Source organism: Bubalus bubalis, chromosome 19, assembly GCF_019923935.1.
Source record: "Bubalus bubalis isolate 160015118507 breed Murrah chromosome 19, NDDB_SH_1, whole genome shotgun sequence".
Classification (NCBI taxonomy): Eukaryota; Metazoa; Chordata; class Mammalia; order Artiodactyla; family Bovidae; genus Bubalus; species Bubalus bubalis.
Genome location: NC_059175.1, coordinates 16,203,908 through 16,227,513, shown reverse-complemented (window position 1 = coordinate 16,227,513; position 23,606 = coordinate 16,203,908). Strand labels below are relative to the sequence as shown.

At 37.4% G+C, this 23,606-nt stretch overlaps 1 long non-coding RNA gene across 2 annotated transcripts in view; it reads left to right on the top strand.

Annotated features, from left to right (window-relative positions):
• Window positions 1-23,606, top strand: part of LOC123330542 — a 521,303-nt gene that overhangs the window by 215,513 nt on the left and 282,184 nt on the right. Inside the window, exon 3 of one of the 2 annotated variants that reach the window (XR_006640299.1) lies at window positions 1,177-1,362. The exons of the other annotated variant lie outside the window; for it this stretch is intronic. This is a non-coding gene — a long non-coding RNA (uncharacterized LOC123330542). Of the gene's footprint in view, window positions 1-1,176; window positions 1,363-23,606 lie in introns of those variants that run through there. 2 annotated transcript variants of the gene reach the window in all.

Below are 23,606 nucleotides of genomic sequence, written 5' to 3'. Positions count from 1 at the left end.
TACACTGTCTAGATTTGTCATAGCAGTTCTTCCAAGGAACAAGTGTCTTTTAATTTCATGACTGCAGTCACTGTCCACAGTGATTTTGGAGCTGAAGAAAATAAAGTCGGTCATTGTTTACATTTTTTTCCTCATCTATTGGCCATGAAGTGATGGGACCAGATGCCATGACCTTAACTTTTTTTTTTTTTTTTTTTTACCATTTTTATTTCTTTTTTTTTTAAATTTAATTTTATTTTTAAACTTTACATAATTGTATTAGTTTTGACCTTAACTTTTTGAATGTTGAGTTTTAAGTCAGCTTTCTTACTCTCCTTTTTCACCTTCATCAAGATATAGACTATAGTTTAATTTATTATGACATTAACTTATTATGACATTCTTTTATGGTGACATGGTCACATGGTAGAGTCTGAATTTGACAGTTTCCTATTCTAGAACATTCCAGTGAAAAATAATGAAATATTTAGATTCTGAGATATGCACTTTTGTTTTCTTTATTACCCCAAGTAGAAATAACATTGTATATGTTTCTAACAGAAAATGGGGAAAGTATAGAAATCAGTTAAGTAAATTATGCTGCTTTATCCATAGATGAAACATAATGTAGGAAATAAACTGATACTTAAAATTTTTAATTAACACTAGGAACTAATGTTAAGGGTAAATTAATAAGTAAATAATTTTCATAAATGAAAATTAGATATAATACTATATATTTATTTTTAAAATGAATATGGAAAAGCCAAGAAATAAAGCACAAAGTTATTAAACTTGGTTGCTACATTCTGTATTTTCCAAGTGTTCTCATTCTTGGCTCTGTATCAACATTACTTACAAGAAAAGAAATATGGTCACAACTCACTCCGTATTCAAGAGTTAGAATCTGTAAGGATGGGAGCTGGGCATCTGTATTTTAAAAGAACTCCACAGATAATTCTGATGTTCAGGTTTGAGAACTGGTTGCTTAAGACACAACAAGAATAAAAATATAAAATAACATGTAACTAAATAAAAATGGGCAGGATTCCTGGAGAAAGGTAAAATAAAATAGGTACCATATTAATGGGTTGGAAAAGGCAATATAGGAAAGGAGCTCATCTTTCCAAAATTAATCTATGTATTGATTTCAATAATTCAATAATACTACCTGAATTTGTTATCATAATTTGACAGAATTATTCTCAGAACCTTTGACTCCCCCGGAAGGATACCTGAGCCTGTGATGTCTCCCTACTTGTCTGGGTCACCTGCTGGTATGTGCTGCTGCTGCTAAGTCACTTCAGTCGTGTCCGACTCTGTGCGACCCTATAGACGGTAGCCCACCAGGCTCCCCCGTCCCTGGGATTCTCCAGGCAAGAACACTGGAGTGGGTTGCCATTTCCTTCTCCAATGCATGCAAGTGAAAAGTGAAAGTGAAGTCGTTCAGTTGTGTCTGACCCTCAGCGACCCCATGGACTGCAGCCTTCCAGGCTTCTCCGTTCATGGGATTTTCCAGGCAAGAGTACTGGAGTGGGGTGCCATTGCCTTCTCCGCTGGTATGTGGGTCCCAACTAAATAACTTCTCCCCTTGTACTAGACTCTGTGTGGTTCTTTCTTTATGGTGGTGGCAGGGGTTTAGTTGCTAAGTTGTCTGAATCTTGTGACCCAGTAGACTGTAGCCCACCAGGCTCCTCTGTCCATGGGATTTCCAGGCAAGAATACTGGAGTGGGTTGCCATTTCCTTCTCCAGGGGATCTTCCCAACCCAGGAATTGAACATGGGTCTCCTGCAGTGTGGGTGGATTCTTTACTGCTGAGCTACCAGGGAAGCCCACTTCTTTCTTTATAGCCTTGCTGTAAAAAAGCAATTTTGCTAGTCTTCAGGTTCTTTTCAGAAAGAGTTGCTCTATATATAGCTGCAGTTTTGATGTGTGTGGGTGTGTGGGTGTGTGGGTGGGTGAACTCAGAGTCTTCCTACTCTGTCATCTTGATCCTGTTTCCTCCTATTTTTCTATTGTTGGCATATGTATGGGTTATTTCCAGTTTTTAACTACTAGAAATAAAGCTGCTATAATGGAACCGGAACATTTGTCTAGCCAAAAATTAAACCTTTTGTTCCTTTCTTCTGACTCCATCAGCTCTTTTGATACATATTTTAGTTTTTACATTCCTAAAAGAAACACTACAATTCCAAAGATGTGGTGTGTTCATTGCTGTGTTTTCTGGAACTTTTACAGAAGAATTTTTTTTTTTTTCTGTTCAATTGTTCACTTCCCTTTCTTTCTTTTTTTTTTTTTCAGCTTCTTTCTTCTTGCTCTTTTTTTGTAGCGTTTTCAACAAGAGTAGAACACCAATGTTGGAAAAAAAATCCTATAGATTAAAAAAATACTGTTGGTCAAGATGTGACTCTGTAACTGCAATTATATATAAAAGAAAAAACTCTCTCATATTGTGGATTGATTCTGGCTGTTTCTCATATCAGTGTTGCAATGGGTTCTTTGCATTTCTTCAGAAATGAGACTAAATTAAATTCTCCTAAATCTGTTATATATGATATTGTTGCTTAATGGCACCTATTTTTAATGTTTTGCCCTAGTCCACTTTTATCTTAGGATTTTCCTTTTCTTGTAGACTGGACAAGAATATTTTTAAAAATATTCATATCTTACCCCCTCCTCCATTCTACAGGAAGTTTAAAGCAAAGGAAATTATTTTTTTTAAACCCTCTAGAGAAGGGTGATACCTTCAGTGGGTCTGAGTTATGTCCCTTGTCTAGGGATTTATTTAAAAAGGTTGGGTTTTGCTGCCAAAATCACAAGTTTCCAGGCATCTGGGGACAATCCCACACCCAAAGTTGTGGGGAATGTGAAGGGCCTTTGAGAAGGAGCACAGTGGAGGTTGTGCAGGAGGAGAACAACTCTGCACAGCAGAGAGACAGTTAGCTTTTCTGAGACTGGGAATGAGACAGAGGATTTCCATGAGTGGTAGAGGTCTGTATCCTGTGTGCTACAGCGCTTTCCTGGGTCAATGGCCGAAGGATGGTTCTAGACACCAAGGTGGACCACTGAAGACAGTAGCAGGGTCTGGGGCTGAGACTGCTCTCCATAGAGAGCCATGGTGAGTGGCTTCTGCGGGCACCCACAACAGCAGTGTCTGGTAGGCAGAGGAGAACAAGTGTCGACAGTGGCATCTTTGTAGAGGTGAGAATGGTGGCTGTGGCAGGCAGAAAATGATTTCTCAAAGATATCCACCTCCTAACTCCAGAAATCTGTGAGCATTACCTTATGCAGCAAAAGGAACCTCACAGATGTGACTGAAAAACAATTACTAGATGCCTTGCTTTCAACCAACCTTCTCGTTTTTATCTTACTCTGTCAGTAACCAGGTCATGAGATGGAAGATTATTCTGGATTCATCTGATCATTGTGATCATTCATGTGATCACAAGACCTAATGGGGGAAAAGGAAGGCAGGAAAGGCAGAAGAGATATGAGGACAAAAGCAAAGGCCCAGTAGATGTCACCAGGGGCTTTGATGGTAGAAGCAGGCCGTGAGTCAAGGACCGTGGGCAGCCTCTAGGAGCTGCAAAAGGCAAGGCAAAAGGTACTTTGCTAGAGCCTCCTAAAGATATGCAGTCCTGCCAACACCTTGATTTTGGCTCTGTAAGATCCATTCTGGACTTCCGATCTCTAGAACTGTAGTGTAACATTTTGTGTTAAGACACTAAGCTTTTGGTACCTGGTTATAATGGCAGTAGGAAATTAGTACAGTGGCCACAATGGCCTAAGAGTCAGACTCTTCCCTCATTTTTTAGATTTCCCATAGATTCTTCTAAGTTTGTGTTTGTATGGGGAAAGTTCACTCCTATCATCCTCAAAAAAAAAAAAAAAACAAAAAAAACAAAACTGAAAAAACAAAAGAGTAACAACTGAGATCACGGATTTTATCATTCTAATGACTGGAGCTTAGAGTCAGATCTAATTTTATTAATGAAAACTGAAGTGATGTTTTGTGTAATGGTGTTGTGACTTACGTATATTAATACATCTCAGTGTACGTGATTGCTTCAATTCATTGTGACTCAAATCAAGTATCACATGAAGGTCCCAAAGGTTGAATCCTTACTTAAAATTTGTCCATATTACATATTTAACCTGTATATATTGGGAAGAAGTATATGACTCATTACAATGTTGAGATCTCTAACAGGTATAACCAAAACCTTAGGAGTAGGCAGTTCTCTTGATTTACTGTAGAATTATTATAAGGTATTTGAAACAGGAAACAGGAAGGGCGATTTTGAGCACCAGTTTGAATTTCCACAAAGGGAGGAGAAGTCTTTTCAAAGACACAAATGAAAACTAATGAAAAAACACATGGCTTTCACACTAAAAGAGTAAAAGTAGCTCTTCCTCATACCAGGGAGAGAAAATGATTATTTTCCTCTTCCAGGAGTAAGCAGTCATGGGTTGTACAGACTGGAAAGTTATAGAGACAGGAAAAGGCAGAGAGAAAAAGACACAAGACTCCTCTAACAAGAGTGGCAATAGCACATTTTGCCTTTTTTTTTTTTTTTTTTTTTGCGAGCCCTTTGAATTTGATCCCTTTGGTTCAGAGGAGGCCTAAGCCATGAAACAAGTGTATTGCAAAGGTGCATATCATGTCTGAAAATGTCCAGGAGAGAAAGTTTTAGAAGACAGTGATCCAGGAAAAATTAAAATCATACATAGAAAGACAAAGAAGCGATAGTAAGACCTGGACATATGTCCCTGATGATCTTGACAAAGTGGAAAAGCAGATTTATAGGGAAAAATACTAAGGATTGTAACTCAGCAAGATTTTCATTATGGATGACTCTTTTTTTCTTTTTGTCAAATGTTTTGAGTGGTCATATTTTTAAGATTAAAAAGTTGATAGGGAAAACTATCTTTCAGAAGCCACTCTTCTATTCCTCGTCCGCCTCCTTTCCTCCATAAGTGATGTCTTTACAGCCAATTATCAGTCTTTCTTGCTGAATATCCTTTTTCCTTATTGTCATGTGAACTCTTCTAGAGAGAGGCTCATTTCAGCAGACTCAGACTGCACTGTATGAGACCCACAGAATCTTCTCTGTAGACATTATCAGATGCTTGTTGGAGTGCTTAGCCAGATCTGCCAAGGCATTTTCAAACATCTAAGCTGTTCTTCCCACTCTCAAATATTTGCTGAAATTAAAAGATGTAGAATTTGAATGGCAATAAATACAAATCTCTGCGGGCTGTTGTCACCTCCTAGGGTGCAGAGCAAGAGTAGCTGGGAAATTTCAATTCAATTAAAAGCAAATGGATGGTATTGCCATCCATTTTACCAAATTATCCATATTACCAAATGGGTGGTATTGGTTCACAGCTGACCTTAAGAGGGGAAGGTGTAGCAGGTAACAAAAATTCAGGAGATTATGAATAGAGGAAGCTCCTGATGACTATGTCCCTTTTCTTCCTGAACCCTTTCCTGCTTGCTTATACTCTAAATCCTTTGGTAGAGGGAACCTCATGCCTTAAAGACTTTATATAGATACTCTTAGGGGCTGTACTATATACAGCTGTAACACAAAACTTGGCATTTTGTCCAGAGGTAATGAGTATGCTGTGGGGTCATAAGGGTCTTTGTTCTTTTCATCCCATCTTACTCTTCACATCTCACCCGTGATTGGCAGAGGGATCATTCAGTGCAAGGCAAACTGTACTGAGCAAAAAAGAAGTTTGTATTTTCTGTAAATGCCATTTCAAAAAAATCCAAGGGTAGATCCGGGGGAGGGGGACAGAAATGATCTTCTTGACCTTATTACAGAGGTAGTGTCAGGACAAAGCCCTTGGGACCAACTACATGATGAGAGGGATTTCAGGCTGGCTTGATGTTGGTTTTGCATGAACTAGGAGGCAACTTGATGGGAAAAGTAGAGGCATACTTTTAATCTTTGTCTTATTCCTTGCATCTTGGATCTGCTGAGCTACTAGCAAGATTCTGACCATTTTGGTGTGGATACGATCCCCATTCTGGATGGATGTTAGGTGCTTTGGTTGAAGTGCTGCAACCAAGCTGCATATGGACCCAAGGGACAGAATTTTGGGAAGGTACTGGGAAATGCTGGACCCTCCCTGGTGGCTCAGTGGTAAAGAATGTGCCTGCAATGCAGGAGATACAGATTTAATCCCTGAATTGGGAAGGTCCCCTGGAGAAGGAAATGGCAACCCACTCCAGTATTCTTGCTTGGGAAATACCATGAGCAGACGAGCCTGGTGGGCTATAGTGTATGGTGTTGTAAAAGAGTCGGACACAACTGAGTGACTCAACAACAGCATCAACTGGGAGATACTTCCTGCTGCTCTGTCAAACTGCCTGTGAGGTAGCTCACAAAGTTCTGCCCAGTTTTGTCCCCTTTCCCAAAGCAGCCCTCAGAGTAGTCACGGGGGTCTGGGCTGAGAATGTTATGGAAACAAAATGTATAAGAATGATAGTGGCAGTTTGCTAAATTCCTGAGATGTTTGGGAGAAACTTACACTCATTTTTCTTGTTCTTGTTGCTGTCACTGTCTCAGTCTGAGCGTTCAGCTTTGATTAAAATGTGCCCTTTTCCAACCACCGGTTTATTTGTGCTTTAGTCAAGACAGACGAATCCCTTAGAAGATATTATCAGGCTGACACAGTAAGAACTATCATGAATCTGTGACAGTTTCAAGACAGAGTGGTCTGAAGTAGCTGGCATGTCGTTGCTCATAATTCAGGAACATTGGCAGAAGTCTTGGGAAATGAACATATTTCCTTAATCTTATTACTGGCATCAGCATTGATAAGCCCTCTTTTTTTCTTTTTAAAGAAGGAACATTCATTCCCACACTTATATGCAAAATATTTTGCCAGGGCTCTGACTTATGATTATCACTACTCACTTTTGTGATAAACTCAAGATATTTCTGAGCATAGTTTTTACTCACAAACTAACCCATTCCAGTTTGCCTGTGACAGGAAGCCTGAATAGGAAGAGCAAAGGACTGGAACAAATGACTGGACTCCATGCCCCTTAGTCTCCATGTGTGGGTTCCACCTCAAGTTGCTCTCAATGACCTGTGCATTTTGCTCTTTCAGTTACACATATTTGTAAATAAAGCAAGTGATGCCTGCCTTATACAGCTTATGGACTGGTTGCTGACAGAGTGAGATAAAAATGCAATTTGTTGAAAGCAAGGCATCTAAGTGATTGTTTTTCATAGAAAAGGCAGCAACACCAACTCAGTGGATTCCCAAGGTTCATTAAGTCTGTCCTTGAAAGATATGAGACAGGAGTCCTAGAATTTTCCTATTTAAATAGGCGGTGTTCAAATATCATTGATATGCATACATTTTTCAGTGAAGTAGTTAGGGGTCAATGCAAAGTTCTTACAAAACTACAAGTAAAAAGAGCCGATGTTGATTTTCAGTTATATGATGGAATAATTATCTGGAGAATATATCCTGTCAAAGAATACCAAGAATGCTTATTAAAATGTATTTTAAAATGACGAAGCTGGCAGGAAAGCAAGGGAAATTAGAGTAGGTTAGAAACAATGAGAAAGCATTATCAAGTGGGCAAAGTATTGGAGCTCCAGCTTCAGCATCAGTTCTTCCAAAGCATATTCAGGGTTGATTTCCTTTAGGATTGATTGGTTGGATCTCCTTGCAGTCCAAGGGACTCTCAAGAGTCTTCTTCACTGTCATGATTTGAAAACATCAATTCTTTGGCACTCAGCCTTCTTTATGGTCCAACTCTCATATCTGTACATGACTACTGGAAAAATCATAGCTTTGACTATACAGACCTTTGTTGGTAAAATGATATCTCTGTTTTTTAATATACTGTCTGGGTTTGTCATAGCTTTCCTTCCAAGGAACAAGCGCAGTCACAATCCACAGTGATTTTGGAGCCCAAGAAAGAAAATCTATCACTGTTTCCACTCCCCCCACCACCTTTCTATTTGCCATCAAGTGATATGCCTGGATAACAACATGATCTTAGTTTTTTGAATGTTGAGTTCTAAGTCAGCTTCTATGCTCTCCTTTTCCACCCTCAACAAGAGGCTCTTCACTTTCTGCCATTAGAGTAGTAGCATCTGCATATGTGAGGTTGATATTGTTGATATTTCTCCCAGCAGTCTTGATTCCAGCTTGTGATTCCTCCAGCCTGGCATTTTGCATGATGTACTCTGCATATAAGTTAAATAAGCAGGGTGACAATCTTGGCAATGCCAACATCATTTGGTATTGCCCTTCTTTGGGATTAGATTGAAAACTGACCTATGCATGCTTCCCCCATTATCAATATTCTCTACTAGAATGGCACACAACTGAAGCTACACTGATGTATTATTTTTACCCAAAGCTTATCATGTATCATGACTCATTCTTGATATTGTATATTTTGTGTGTTTGGATAACTGTATAATGACATGCATTCATGCACCCCATGCATCCATGTCATTATATATTTGTCCTTTGAACACAGACTGCTTCTAACAAATGTAGACAACAAATATATTTGGAATATACTTATAAATATTTAAAAGTGTGTATTCTTCCTTGCTCAAGGAATATTTACAAAAAATGAACATGTTCTGAGCCATAAATAATATTTCAACAAATTTTAAAGACAGTTTCTTGCAGGCTACATTCTCTGACCTCAACTTAAGAAGAGCTTAGGAGAGAAACTCATGTAATGATACTGCTGAGGAGTCAAGCTTTTTATAAAGTTATCCTCATTTCTTAATACTTGGTTGTATTAAACAGAGAAGACATAGTTCAATTTCTCTTTGAAGACAGTATGAAATATTAGATCAAAGAGAAGAACTTATTTATGGGAGGGTGAAGAAAAACCAGTTCTAGAATCTTCCCTGTAATCCAGGCATGTTACCAATTTCTAGAGTTTCTTGTGCATAGATTTATTTCAAAATTTTGTAGACTTATTGCTGTGTAAACTGAAAATGCTAATGTTTTCAGGTAGGGATTAAACCTGTGTCTCCTGCATTGACAAATGTACTCTTAACCACTAAAAAAAAAGAAAAAAAAAATGATGTCATCTGTTGTAAGGAACTAAAAGGAGTGAAGGCACTCAAATAAAAAACAAATAATATCTGAAACCTCCCAAAATATAGCCCCAAAGAATGGTTTTTGATTTTTCTCTTGTAAGACATCAATTATTATTTCAATCAGGCTGATCTACTTTTCTTTTTTTTTTTTTTTTAATTTTATTTTATTTTTAAACTTTACATAATTGTATTAGTTTTGCCAAATATCAAAATGAATCCGCCACAGGTATACATGTGTTCCCCATCCTGAACCCTCCTCCCTCCCCATTCCATCCCTCTGGGTCGTCCCAGTGCACCAGCCCCAAGCATCCAGTATCGTGCATTGAACCTGGACTGGCAACTCGTTTCATACATGATATTTTACATGTTTCAATGCCATTCTCCCAAATCTTCCCACCCTCTCCCTCTCTCACAGAGTCCATAAGACTGTTCTACACGTCAGTGTCTCTTTTGCTGTCTCGTACACAGGGTTATTGTTACCATCTTTCTAAATTCCATATATATGCGTTAGTATACTGTATTGGTGTTTTTCTTTTTGGCTTACTTCACTCTGTATAATAGGCTCCAGTTTCATCTACCTCATTAGAACTGCTTCAAATGTATTCTTTTTAATGGCTGAGTAATACTCCATTGTGTATATGTACCACAGCTTGCTTATCCATTCATCTGCTGATGGGCATCTAGATTGCTTCCATGTCCTGGCTATTATAAACAGTGCTGCGATGAACATTGGGGTACACGTGTCTCTTTCCCTTCTGGTTTCCTCAGTGTGTATGCCCAGCAGTGGGATTGCTGGATCATAAGGCAGTTCTAGTTCCAGTTTTTTAAGGAATCTCCACACTGTTCTCCATAGTGGCTGTACTAGTTTGCATTCCCACTAACAGTGTAAGAGGGTTCCCTTTTCTCCACACCCTCTCCAGCATTTATTACTTGTAGACTTTTGGATCGCAGCCATTCTGACTGGTGTGAAATGGTACCTCATAGTGGTTTTGATTTGCATTTCTCTGATAATGAGTGATGTTGAGCATCTTTTCATGTGTTTGTTAGCCATCTGTGTGTCTTCTTTGGAGAAATGTCTATTTAGTTCTTTGGCCCATTTTTGATTGGGTCATTTATTTTTCTGGAGTTGAGCTGTAGGAGTTGCTTGTATATTCTCAAGATTAGTTGTTTGTCAGTTGCTTCATTTGCTATTATCTTCTCCCATTCTGTAGGCTGTCTTTTCACCTTGCTAATAGTTTCCTTTGATGTGCAGAAGCTTTTAAGGTTAATTAGGTCCCATTTGTTTATTTTTGCTTTTATTTCCAATATTCTGGGAGGTGGGTCATAGAGGATCCTGCTGTGATGTATGTCAGAGAGTGTTTTGCCTATGTTCTCCTCTAGGAGTTTTATAGTTTCTGGTCTTACGTTGAGATCTTTAATCCATTTTGAGTTTATTTTTGTGTATGGTGTTAGAAAGTGTTCTAGTTTCATTCTTTTACAAGTGGTTGACCAGATTTCCCAGCACCACTTGTTAAAGAGATTGTCTTTAATCCATTGTATATTCTTGCCTCCTTTGTCGAAGATCAGGTGTCCATATGTGCGTGGATTTATCTCTGGGCTTTCTATTTTGTTCCATTGATCTATATTTCTGTGTTTGTGCCAGTACCATACTGTCTTGATAACTGTAGCTTTGTAGTAGAGCCTGAAGTCAGGTAGGTTGATTCCTCCAGTTCCATTCTTCTTTCTCAAGATCACTTTGGCTATTCGAGGTTTTTTGTATTTCCATACAAATTGTGAAATTATTTGTTCTAGCTCTGTGAAGAATACTGTTGGTAGCTTGATAGGGATTGCATTGAATCTATAGATTGCTTTGGGTAGTATACTCATTTTCACTATATTGATTCTTCCAATCCATGAACATGGTATATTTCTCCATCTGTTAGTGTCCTCTTTGATTTCTTTCCCCAGTGTTTTATAGTTTTCTATATATAGGTCTTTAGATTCTTTAGGTAGATATATTCCTAAGTATTTTATTCTTTCCGTTGCCATGGTGAATGGAATTGTTTCCTTAATTTCTCTTTCTGTTTTCTCATTATTAGTGTATAGGAATGCAAGGGATTTCTGGGTGTTGATTTTATATCCTGCAACTTTACTATAGTCATTGATTAGTTCTAGTAATTTTCTGGTGGAGTCTTTAGGGTTTTCTATGTAGAGGATCATGTCATCTGCAAATAGTGAGAGTTTTACTTCTTCTTTTCCAATTTTGATTCCTTTTATTTCTTTTTCTGCTCTGATTGCTGTGGCCAAAACTTCCTAAACTATGTTGAATAGTAATGGTGAAAGTGGGCACCCTTGTCTTGTTCCTGACTTTAGAGGAAATGCTTTCAATTTTTCACCATTGAGGATAATGTTTGCTGTGGGTTTGTCATATATAGCTTTTATTATGTTGAGGTATGTTCCTTCTATTCCTGCTTTCTGGAGAGTTTTGATCATCAATGGATGTTGAATTTTGTCAAAGGCTTTCTCTGCATCTATTGAGATAATCATATGGTTTTTATTTTTCAATTTGTTAATGTGGTGTATTACATTGATTGATTTGCGGATATTGAAGAATCCTTGCATCCCTGGGATAAAGCCCACTTGGTCATGGTGTATGATCTTTTTAATGTGTTGTTGGATTCTGATTGCTAGAATTTTGTTAAGGATTTTTGCATCTATGTTCATCAGTGATATTGGCCTGTAGTTTTCTTTTTTTGGGGGATTTTTGTCAGGTTTTGGTATTAGGGTGATGGTGGCCTCATAGACTGAGTTTGGAAGTTTACCTTCCTCTGCAATTTTCTGGAAGAGTTTGAGCAGGATAGGTGTTAGCTCCTCTCTAAATTTTTGGTAGAATTCAGCTGTGAAGCCGTCTGGACCTGGGCTTTTGTTTGCTGGAAGATTTTTGATTACAGTTTCAATTTCCGTGCTTGTGATGGGTCTGTTAAGATTTTCTATTTCTTCCTGGTCGAGTTTTGGAAAGTTGTACTTTTCTAAGAATTTGTCCATTTCTTCCATGTTGTCCATTTTATTGGCATATAATTGTTGATAGTACTTCTTATGATCCTTTGTATTTCTGTGTTATCTGTTGTGATCTCTCCATTTTCATTTCTAATTTTATTGATTTGATTTTTCTCCCTTTGTTTCTTGATGAGTCTGGCTAATGGTTTGTCAATTTTATTTATCCTTTCAAAAAACCAGCTTTTGGTTTTGTTGATTTTTGCTATGATCTCTTTTGTTTCTTTTGCATTTATTTCTGCTCTAAGTTTTAAGATTTCTTTCCTTGTACTAACCCTGGGGTTCTTCATTTCTTCCTTTTCTAGTTGCTTTAGGTGTAGAGTTAGGTTATTTATTTGACTTTTTTCTTGTTTCTTGAGGTGTGCCTGTATTGCTATGAACCTTCCCCTTAGGGCTGCTTTTACCGTGTCCCACAGGTTTTGGGTTGTTGTGTTTTCATTTTCATTCGTTTCTATGCAAATTTTGATTTCTTTTTTGATTTCTTCTGTGATTTGTTGGTTATTCAGCAGCGTGTTGTTCAGCCTCCATATGTTGGAATTTTTAATAGTTTTTCTCTTGTAATTGAGAGCTAATCTTACTGCATTGTGGTCAGAAAAGATGCTTGGAATGATTTCTATTTTTTTGAATTTACCAAGGCTAGCTTTATGGCCCAGGATGTGATCTATCCTGGAGAAGGTTCCATGTGCGCTTGAGAAAAAGGTGAAATTCATTGTTTTGGGATGAAATGTCCTATAGATATCAATTAGGTCTAACTGGTCTATTGTATCGTTTAAAGTTTGTGTTTCCTTGTTAATTTTCTGTTTAGTTGATCTATCCATAGGTGTGAGTGGGGTATGAAAGTCTCCCACTATTATTGTGTTATTGTTAATTTCTCCTTTCATACTTGTTAGCATTTGTCTTACATACTGCAGTGCTCCCGTGTTGGGTGCATATATATTTATAATTGTTATATCTTCTTCTTGGATTGATCCTTTGATCATTATGTAGTGACCATCTTTGTCTCTTTTCACAGCCTTTGTTTTAAAGTCTATTTTATCTGATATGAGTATTGCTACTCCTGCTTTCTTTTGGTCCCTATTTGCATGGAAAATCTTTTTCCAGCCCTTCACTTTCAGTCTGTATGTGTCCCCTGTTTTGAGGTGGGTCTCTTGTAGACAACATATGTAGGGGTCTTGTTTTTGTATCCATTCAGCCAGTCTTTGTCTTTTGGTTGGGGCATTCAACCCATTTACGTTTAAGGTAATTACTGATAAGTATGATCCCGTTGCCATTTACTTTATTGTTTTGGGTTTGAATTTATACACCGTTTTTGTGTTTCCTGTCTAGAGAATATCCTTTAGTATTTGTTGGAGAGCTGGTTTGGTGGTGCAGAATTCTCTCAGCTTTTGCTTGTCTGAAAAGCTTTTGATTTCTCCTTCATACTTGAATGAGATCCTTGCTGGGTACAATAATCTGGGCTGTAGGTTATTTTCTTTCATCATTTTAAGTATGTCTTGCCATTCCCTCCTGGCTTGAAGAGTTTCTATTGAAAGATCAGCTGTTATCCTTATGGGAATTCCCTTGTGTGTTATTTGTTGTTTTTCCCTTGCTGCTTTTAATATTTGTTCTTTGTGTTTGATCTTTGTTAATTTGATTAATATGTGTCTTGGGGTGTTTCGCCTTGGGTTTATCCTGTTTGGGACTCTCTGGGTTTCTTGGACTTGGGTGATTATTTCCTTCCCCATTTTAGGGAAGTTTTCAACTATTATCTCCTCAAGTATTTTCTCATGGTCTTTCTTTTTGTCTTCTTCTTCTGGGATCCCTATGATTCGAATGTTGTAGCATTTAATATTGTCCTGGAGGTCTCTGAGATTGTCCTCATTTCTTTTAATTCGTTTTTCTTTTATCCTCTCTGATTCATTTATTTCTACCATTCTATCTTCTAATTCACTAATCCTATCTTCTGCCTCTGTTATTCTACTATTTGTTGCCTCCAGAGTGTTTTTAATTTCACTTATTGCATTATTCATTATATATTGACTCTTTTTTATTTCTTCTAAGTCCTTGTTAAACCTTTCTTGCATCTTCTCAATCCTTGCCTCCAGGCTATTTATCTGTGATTCCATTTACTTTCAAGATTTTGGATCAATTTCACTATCATTATTTGGAATTCTTTATCAGGTAGATTCCCTATCTCTTCCTCTTTGGTTTGGTTTGGTGGGCATTTATCCTGTTCCTTTATCTGCTGGGTATTCCTCTGTCTCTTCGTCTTGTTTAAATTGCTGAGTTTGGGGTGTCCTTTCTGTATTCTGGCAGTTTGTGGAGTTCTCTTTATTGTGGAGTTTCCTCGTTGTGTGTGGGTTTGTACAGGTGGCTTGTCAAGGTTTCCTGGTTAGGGAAGCTTGTGTCGATGTTCTTGTGGATGGAGCTGTATTTCTTCTCTCTGGAGTGTAATGAAATGTCCAGTAATGAGTTATGAGATGTCTATGGTTTTGGGGTAACGTTGGGCAGCCAGTATCTTGAAGCTCAGGGCTGTGTTCCTTTGTTACTGGAGAATTTGCTTGGTATGTCTTGCCCTGGAACTTGTTGGCCCTTGTGTGGTGCTTGGTTTCAGTGTCGGTATGGAGGCGTTTGATGAGCTCCTCCTTTCGAAGAGTTGGGTTGCTTTTCTGGGTGCCTGATGTCCTCTGCCGGCATTCAGAAGTTGTTTTGTGGAATTTACTCGACGTTTAAATGCTCTTTTGATGAATTTGTGGGGGAGAAAATGTTCTCCCCGTCCTACTCCTCCGCCATCTTGGCTCCTCCCCTACTTTTCTTATTTTAACCTTTTCCCATGGCCAACTTGAGAATAATTGCATTGTTTAAATAGATTTTAGTGCAATTCTTCAAATGTGGGGTTGTTCAAGGGTTTTTGTTGCCTTTGAATTACTCTGCTGATTTGATGCAAAGTCTCTCTAATTTCAAAGCCTTTGAAATTGCAGTTGTTTTAAGCTTTACATATTATGAATTCAGTAGATATACCTGTTAAATTTTAACATTACATAGGGATTTCTAGTTGTTGAAAAAAATTTTGGAAACGTGAAATATAAATGCCAAACCCCAAATTAGATTATCTTTAAGTTAATTACTCTAAGCCTCAGTTCTTCAGCTTCAAACAAAAATTGTCTTTTTTTTTTTGTCATAAACTGTTTATATTAAAGATATATATGGCATATATATATCAATATGTGCTGTGCTGTGCTTAATCGCTCAGTCATGTCTGACTCTTTGCAACTCCATGGACTGTAGCACACCAGGCTCCTCTGTCCGTGGAATTCTCCAGGCAAGAATACTGGACTGAGTTGCCATGCCCCGCTCCAGGGGATCTTGCCAACCTAGGGATCAAACACAGGTCTCCTGTGTTGCAGGTGGATTCTTTACCAGGGAGAGGTAAAAAATGAGCCACCAGGGAAGCCCATATAAATAAAGCATAGTTTAAAATATTTTTGATGTAAAAGTTTGAAACAGTAATGAATTATTATTATAGCATAAATCAGGTAACAAAATAAAATTATCTCAGAATCTTAGATCTAAAGTAATTTGAAAAGAACCATAAATAGAGAATAAAAGAAAATATTTCAAATATGAATCAGGAAAATATAAAAGTTCAATGAACTTCTCCATAGTTCTGCATCTAGTATCATTCTAGTTCCTATGAGGCTTATTAAGAAAGTAAGTAGCATGGTCTTTAAGTTATATTAGAAATAGCCAAGTGTTAAATTGGAGCTCCTGAGAACAGCAAGATTCAAGGAGAGGTTGACAAACGTTGGCGATATTAGGAAATTGCATAGATTAAATAGGTGTCTTTGAAGGTTAATAAGGCATATGTGAAAAAAGAGGCCAAGAAAGGAACAGTGAGGTGAGGGGAACAGAATGAATATGATGTGTTCTATACAGGATGGTACTTTTCTTCAAATTCACTCATCCTAGAGAGCAACTGATAAAATTAATTTCCTTTAAAGGCAAGTTAGCTCCAAATATATTTGAATTTATATAAACAGTCTATTAATTTCATAAGAGGTTTGCCATCACAGAAAGGTATCATAAGGATTTTTATGTTGATCATTCTTTTTATCATTTTTAATGTGGAACACCCCAGTTAAAAATTTGTCATAAATCTGGTAGTACTTGCAAAGTCATTGTTTTTTTTTTTTTTAAGAGATACTTCTTTTTTTCTATTTATTTTGAAACCATTTTTCTCTTTTTTGAATTATTAGAAGGGTGAGACATTGGAAACATCAAGGATCATATATAAGGCAATTCAAAAAACATTCCTTCAAAGACTTTGGGGAAAACATGAAAAATCTGTAGTGAGCCAGCAGGTGGGTGAGGTGATGTTTGCCAGAATGACGCAGGAACTGTGATGCACATTCCTCTTCCAAATACGCTTGTTATTATTCAATTCATTTTCTGTCTCAATAGAATCCCTCTATTATGATGATTATACATTTTATAGATGTAGAAAGACATTTTTTTCTTTTGAAGATTTTTATTGGAGTATAGGTGATTTACTAATAGTTGATATAAAACGTTGCATTATTTTCAAACGTACAGCAAAGTGAATCAGTTATACATATACATATATCCACTCTTTTTTAGATTCTGTTTCCATAGAGGCCATTACAGAGTATTAAATAGAGTTCTCTGTTTTGCTATGTGGCAGGTTATCAGTCTATTATATATATATTCATGTGTATATGTCCATCCCGATCTATCAATGTATCCCCTCCCCCCAACTTACCCCTGGTAACCATAAGTTTGTTTTCTGTGTCTTTAATTCTATTTCTGTTTTGTAATTAAGTTCGTTTGTACCTTTCTTTAAGATTCCATATATGAGTGACATCATGTGATATTTGTCTTTCTCTGTCTGACTTCAATTGGCATGACAATCTACAGGTCATGTTGTTGCAAATGGCATTATTTCATTCTTTTTTATGGCTGAGTAATATTCCATTGTGTATTTGTACCACATCTTTATTCATTTCTCTGTCAGTGGACACTTAGGTTGCTTCCATGTCCTGGCTATTTAAACAGTGCAGCAATGAACATTGGGGTGGATATATCTTTTCAAATTATGGGTTTCTCTGGATATACGCCCAGACGTTGGATTGTTGGATCATATGGCAGCTTTATTTTTAATTTTTAAAGGACCCTCCATATTGTTCTCCATAGTGTCTGTACAAGTTTATATTCCTCCCGATAGTGTAGGGGGGTTCCCTTTTATCCACACCTTCTATAGCATTTATCCTTGGTAGATTTTTTGATGATGGCCATTCTGACCAGGGTGAGGAAATAACCTCATTGTAGTTTTCATTTGCATTTCTGTAATAATTAGTGATGTTGAACATCTTTTCGTGTGCTTTTTAGCCACCTGTATGCCTTCTGTGGAGAAATGTTTATTTAGATCTTCTGTCCATTTTTAGATTGGATATGTATTTTTTTTTTTTTTTATTGAGCCGCATGAGCTATTTGTGTATTTCTGAGATTTTTAGGGACTGAATGGTAGATGAAATGGTGGTAGTTACTGATTTTTTTCCACAACATGCTTTAGGAGATGCAGTAACTGGAGCAGGGGAGCAATTCAAAGGTGAAAGAGAAGCCTTGAAGCATGAAAGGTCACTCTATTGATTGGCAAACACTGCTCTTTCTCTTGAGGGTCAAATTTTCATCTGGGCAAGAGCTGATTCATCATAGGAGTTAGGCTTCTGAGAACCAACACAGAACAAAAAGCTCCTGTTTCTTGTTGTTGTTTGTTTGTTTTTATCCAAAGCATTTATAAAGGTAGCCTACATGCTTCCATATTGTGCTGAGTCCTGGGCCACAGGGCTTACAGCTCCCTACCTAATTGCCCTTTGCCTTGTGAAATCAAGGCTTCCCTGATAGCTCAGCTGGTAAAGAATCTGCCTGCAATGCTGGAGACCCCGGTTGATTCCTGGGTTGGGAAGATCCCCTGGAGAAGGGATAAGCTACCCAGTCCAGTATTCTGGCCTGGAGAATCCCTTGCAGAGAGTCAGACACAACTGAGTGACTTTTACTTACCGTGAAATCTACACATTTTGGGGGCAATTATTGAGAACTGATTTGTAACCTAAAATTTGATCAATTTAATAAATACTATTTGAATATCCAAAAGTAATGTTTATGCTATCAAATACAAAATTTGGTATATACCTCATTAATTCTGCTTTTATATGTCAAAACTGAGAGAATTATATAAATATCTACTGAAATTGTGCTTTATGTATTTATAATTTATCATTGTTTTTCTGATAATTCAGTTTAATTATTTCTATTCTAGTTTACTCAGCCTTTTGATTTTTTAAATATCTCCTTGTTTCTGTTTTATTTTCCTGTTGTTTAGGTTTTATTCACAATTTTCTAAGTTTTACTTGACATTTCTATTCTTCTAGAGGTTATTTGAACTCATATTTTTCTTTAGATTAAAAAATTAGCATTTTATTAATATAGCAACTTGAGTACCTGCTCTGTTCCCATTAGCAAGCTGAATGCTTTATATATATTATTTAATTTTTGCCACAGGCCTGTAGATATTAATATCCCAATTTATTGATGAGAAAACAGTTCCATGAAGTTAAGTCACTAGCTTGATAGCACAATGCTAATAATTCGTAGGGGCAGAATTTGAATCCAGACCTTGTGCCTTTTCTTATCCACTAAATTCCATCATCTCACTAGTTTAAAATATTTTTCACTTTGTCTTTTGCCCCATCACAACTTATTGTAATTAACACGAGCTATTAGGTCTAGACTTTTATTATTAGTTTCTTTTTTTAGGTATGAAATTTTCTTTTAAGGTTTATTTATATTTATATTAAATTTCACAATAATATTGGTAAAACTACTTAAACAGAATCTGACATTTTACTAATTACATTGCCTTCTGTCTTGGCAGTTAATATATTTTTGTTGCCTTTGAGAGATACTTTTCTATCTACTTAAAATTTAAAAATTTTATTCAGAATCTGTAAAGTTGTGGCTCTTTAATTTTTCTATATAATTAAATATATAAGGGTACTAAATGGACACTTTCTGAAAACTCATATATTCCTTTCTCTTTCTTTCAAATCAGGGATATTTCCTATTATTTATTTAATTTTTGCTTCTAGTCTCACTCTTCTCTGCCCTTAAGGTACTTTATACTAGATGTTCTGGATACCTCCCCTGTTGATAGTATTTCGTTCAGTGTATTTATCATTTTTATAAATTTCCACTGAAATCTGGGAGTATTTGTCAAACATGTCTTGTAATTTATTTGCTTGTTTTTGGTGTTATCTAATTAATTTTACTTTATTACCTCCAGTAAAACTCATCTCTCTTGATTTTCACCTGAAAACTATCATTCCTAACTCATGTCATTTCTTTTTTTATACATTCAAAATCTATTGGAAACACAAATAAATTACTTTTCACAAACTTTACAGTATTTGTCAAGTACATTGCAGTCGTAATGGTTCCCCAAATTATTCACTTTTTAGAAAAAGTACTAAAATGTTTCTATTGCCTCCTGATTTGTTTTTTTCATCTGTTGTCCTCATGGGTTGAGGTCTTTTATGTCTAGTAACCAACGTTGAGCTGTGTTTTGTCAGAGATTGTTCTTTTAGCTCCTATAGAAGCTTCTATTTTTGATGTTTCAATTTTTTCCATTTTGCAGAGAGGCACAGAAGCTTTTGGTGTCTGGAACCTTCATTATTGTAGCAAATAGCTGATGTGTTCACCAAGTGCTGAGGGCCAGCTCTGTGTCTGACACTGCTGGTCATTGAAGATACAATGATGAATATGACATACCCAGTCCTTGCTCTTATTTAGTTTACAAATTCTTGGAGAAATCATGTATCAGATAATTACACAGAAATCTATTTAGTTAACAATAGTGGTAAGGGTTAGAAAATTTTACTGGGTTCCTGGTGATTTGGAGGGACTGACAGGAGGCTACTGTTCATAGTGTAGTGAACATAGAGGAGATTCTATGTTCCTCTATTGTTAAAAATATTGTTTTATCACTTAATTGAGAAAATGATCATGGCCTTAAACATAAATTCTAAAGTAATTCTTAATGGTTACCAAATTGTAACCATATTTATTTGTACTGTGATATTTATTAGATGGTAAAAAACCTATATAGTATATCTAAGATACTGGCCTCTGGACATCAGCAGGAGGCAGATATGTGACATAATGAATAATTGCAAAAGGAACATATATCAATCTGCTTTCAATCAGAGAAACAGAGCCAGAAGAGTATATAAATCAAGAGATTTATTGCATGACTTTGGCTTATGTTATTGTGAGGCTTGGCTAGACAAGTCTGAAGTCCACACAGCAGGCTGTCAAAAAGGTAGACTGGAACTCTCTGGCTCTCACTGAAGCTGCAGTCTACAGGCAGAATTTCTCATCAAGGAATGATGACTTCTAGTCTTAAGGTCTATCAGCTGATTGAGTTCTATGCCTGCGTGCTCAACTGCTTCAGTCATGTCTGACTCTTTGTGACCCTATGGACCATAGCCCACCAGGCTCCTCTGTCCATGGGATTCTCCAGGCAAGAATACTGGAGTGGGTTGCCATGCTCTCCTCTAGGAGATCTTTCTGACCCAGGGATAGAACCCATGTCTCCTGCATTTCCTGCATTACAGGTGGATTCTTTACTGCTGAGCCACCAGGGAAGCCCCTGACTGAGTTGGGACCACTCTGATTATCTGAAAATAATTTCCATTACTTAAAGTCAGCCGATAATACATTTTAATCACATATAAAATACCTTACCTAGATTAGTAATGTTTGATTGAATAACTGGGGACTGTAACCTAGCCAGGGCTTCCCAGGCGGTGCTGTGGTAAAGAATCTGCCTGCCAATGCAGGAGATGCAAGAGACACAGGTTCAATCCTGGGATTGGGAAGATCCCCTAGAGAAGGAAATGGCAACCCACTCCAGTATTCTTGACTGGAAAATCCCAAGGATGGAGGAATCTGATGGGCTACAGTCCATGGGGTCACAAAGAGTTGAACATGATTGAATGACTGAGCAAAGACACACGCATAACCTAGTCAAGCTGACACAGAAAACTGACCGTCACAAAAGACAATATTAAAATCTTTTAGTATTTAGTATCTTTTAGTGTACAAAACAGAAAAGGCAATGGCACCCCACTCCAGTACTCTTGCCTGGAAAATCCCATGGACGGAGGAGCCTGGTAGGCTGCAGTCCATGCTAAGGGTCTGACACGACTGAGCGACTTCACTTTCACTTTTCACTTTCAGGTATTGCAGAAGGAAATGGCAGCCCACTCCAGTGTTCTTGCCTGGAGAATCCCAGGGACAGGGGAGCCTGGTGGGCTGCCGTCTATGGGGTCGCACAGAGTCGGACATGACTGAAGTGACTTAGCAGCAGTGTACAAAATGGTTTTGAGAAAGGTTTATATTGTCTAGAAATGCAATCTTTGAAAATCAGTCTCAAGTGGAAAATTTTTTCAAACACTTGAATTTGACTATATTTGTGCTGTATTAATCGACTACCCTTCTTCCTTTCATTGTACCTTTTTCCAACACAATTTACTGCATTCTGAATCAGGTGACAGAAGCATTAACATTTGGTTGTGTAAGCTTCTAAATAGCTTTGTTTCCCCACAGATTTTTGAAGAATAACACCACCCACTTTCACTTTTTTGTTAACCATTTTCTTCTTAAATATAGGAGCAGCTACAGTGTCTTCCCTCTTTTTTTTCCCATCTTCAATTTAGGTCCCTGAACTGACTTCTCAGTAGTACTATTCACCCTCACCCATCGCTGCCTGGCACAGAGGGCTGGTTCCAGATTTGTTGTCTTTCAGGTGTCTCTGCCCAACAGCAGAGCCAGCCATGAGAACCATCCTTCTACACTATGTGGTGGATTTGTTGACCCTACAAAAAGAAGCCAGGGCACGTTCTGAGCTGAAACTGTCTCATCTATATTGCTTTAGTTGTCTGACTTTAATTTAGAATGTTTGCTTTTCATTGGCTCAGTTTTAGTTAAAATTAACTGGGAGTGAAACTAAAGTGACAGGAAGCGTCTAGGGCTGTCAGTGACTTACTAATGCCAGTTGGAATGGCCTGATGTATGGAGAGGAGTTCCAAGAATCAAGGAAAAAGCGAGTTAAAGTTAAAAGAAGCAGCAGGGTTCTTCCCTGGCAGTTCAGTGGTTAAGATTACGTGCTTCCACTGCAGAGGGTATGGGCCTAATCCCTCGCTGGGGAACTAAGATCACACATGCTGCAATGTGTGGCCAGAAAAATTGAAAACAGAAAAACAAATAAAATCAAATGAGTATTTTCCCATTGGTTTGTACTTTAGAATATAATTTAGACCAGTGATTCTCAAGTGTGGCCCATAGACCTCTATACCAGTATTACATGGAACCCCTAGAAATGCAGATTCTCAGGCTGAGTCCCAGACCTATTGGATTTAGGAATTCTGGGGGTGGGTCCCCGCAATCTGTTTTATTAGGCCCTCCAGAAAATTCTGATGTAAGCTCAAGTTTAAGAACTCTAAGTTCAAATATATATAAAAACTGTCTTTATGCCAACTTTTATTCTATACCAAGCTTTTCCTTTCTTGAGGTCCTGTTAGGGGATACTGAGCCTAGAGTCTAGTCCATTACTTTTAGAGCTCTGTTTTTTTCCACAATGTCATACAGTCACACTTCCAGTGTGTCTTTCTCATTCCAGAAGGGATGAACACAATCTTTATTCTTGTCTTCTAAGTGAAAGTACAGAAAATTTTTCTGGGATTTCTGGTTCTTTTTATCTTGTTGTTATTCTCAAAATAAATTTCTCTCCTGGTTTGAAGCATGCATGAAATTCTTACATCTAGTGATTTGATATTTTGCAAATGTCCTTTGGGTTCATTTCAATTGAATTTATAATCAGGCTTCCTAAAACACTCATGCTGGGAAATGACTCTCAACTTTTTGAAGTAACTCACAACAAATTTTCCTCAAAGGGATCCTCTTACAGAAGCTGTGTATATTTGATCATTCTTGCTCACATTTTTCTGTAGTTGTCTGTAGTTTCTGTAGCATGAAACATAAATTACACTAACCAATGGTACCTACTTCCTTTCAGTGTCCCCTTCCTTTCCTCCAGATTGCAGCATTATTTTAGCCCAATCTTGTCTTTTCTTTTTCTCTGCTCTTATCCTGTCAGATGTCAGATACATTCTATGTGTGTTTGACGGGAGAATGGGGTAAATGCAGTAGAAGGATAAGTTTGCTAGTTGAAAGCTAAGGAATATCTAATGGCTTTAGTTTTCCCTTTGGAAAAGGAAGTGAGGTAATTTGTTTAGATTAGAGGGAAGTGAGTGAATTGGAAACATACAGAAATACAGCCACATTGATAGTTAAAATATGGGAATAATCCTAAACTATGCTAGGAATCACCATTGGCTCCTATTTCTGAGCCATACCCTTACTCAGGGCCCCCAGACCTT